The sequence below is a fragment of the Lissotriton vulgaris genome, chromosome 12 (assembly GCF_964263255.1).
Source record: "Lissotriton vulgaris chromosome 12, aLisVul1.2, whole genome shotgun sequence".
Lineage (NCBI taxonomy): Eukaryota > Metazoa > Chordata > Amphibia > Caudata > Salamandridae > Lissotriton > Lissotriton vulgaris.
In genome coordinates this window covers 723240642-723241383 of record NC_141700.1, presented here as the reverse complement: position 1 = coordinate 723241383, position 742 = coordinate 723240642, and the positions used below count along the sequence as shown (strand labels likewise).

General features: G+C 43.4%; 1 non-coding gene across 1 annotated transcript; it reads right to left on the bottom strand.

Annotated features, from left to right (window-relative positions):
* Window positions 1-284: 284 nt before the first annotated feature.
* Window positions 285-356, bottom strand: TRNAC-GCA (transfer RNA cysteine (anticodon GCA)). Its single transcript has one exon. It is a non-coding gene; the product is annotated as a tRNA-Cys (tRNA).
* Between the last annotated feature and the right edge of the window lie 386 nt (window positions 357-742).

Genomic DNA, 742 nt, shown 5'->3' with positions numbered 1-742 from the left:
AAAGCTTGTGTTGGGATTTAAGAATAGGATGCGAGATAGCTCCCTACGCTGATTTGGGGGATCTCTCTCTCACGTTCACCCTTGTATTTCTCTCTTTAGCAGGCAAAGTGCCTTAATTTTAGTTAGCTTGTAACTAAAAAGTTAAATGTTTGTATCTGTTGGTCGTTTCTAGGAAACATTATCCAAAAAGCGTGTGTTCTGTTAATTTGCTCTTTTTCACAGCAAATAACTTCTGCTTAAGCTTTGCAAAACAATCTTGTAAAAAATTGTGTGAAATATTTTGAAGGGGACACCCGGATTTGAACCAGGGACCCCTTGATCTGCAGTCAAATGCTCTACCACTGAGCTATATCCCCACCTGTACATCCACATCCACAATGTGCTATATATGTGTCCTCTGTGGCCCTGCGCGTACAGTATACTGTAGTTTTACATTCCTGTCATTTAATTCGGGTTTCCGCTCAGCTCTGTCCCCAAGCCATTGGCCATTGGAGGTTTCTAGCACTGAGCTACAAACATCTCCTCCAATTCTGTGATTCACCTCTTTGGTGTGTCTGCCCTGTATTCACCCGTCTTGCTAACTATTTAATCACTGAGCTATGTCGCCGTGCTCGAAGGCGCACCCGAACATGATCACATTTCACCTTCAGAATGGGGACATAAAGTCTTGTTAAATAGGATGTTGTAATGTTTGAAGGTATGGGCCCTGGGCCCTCATGATAGGCACAGCAAGGATGACACG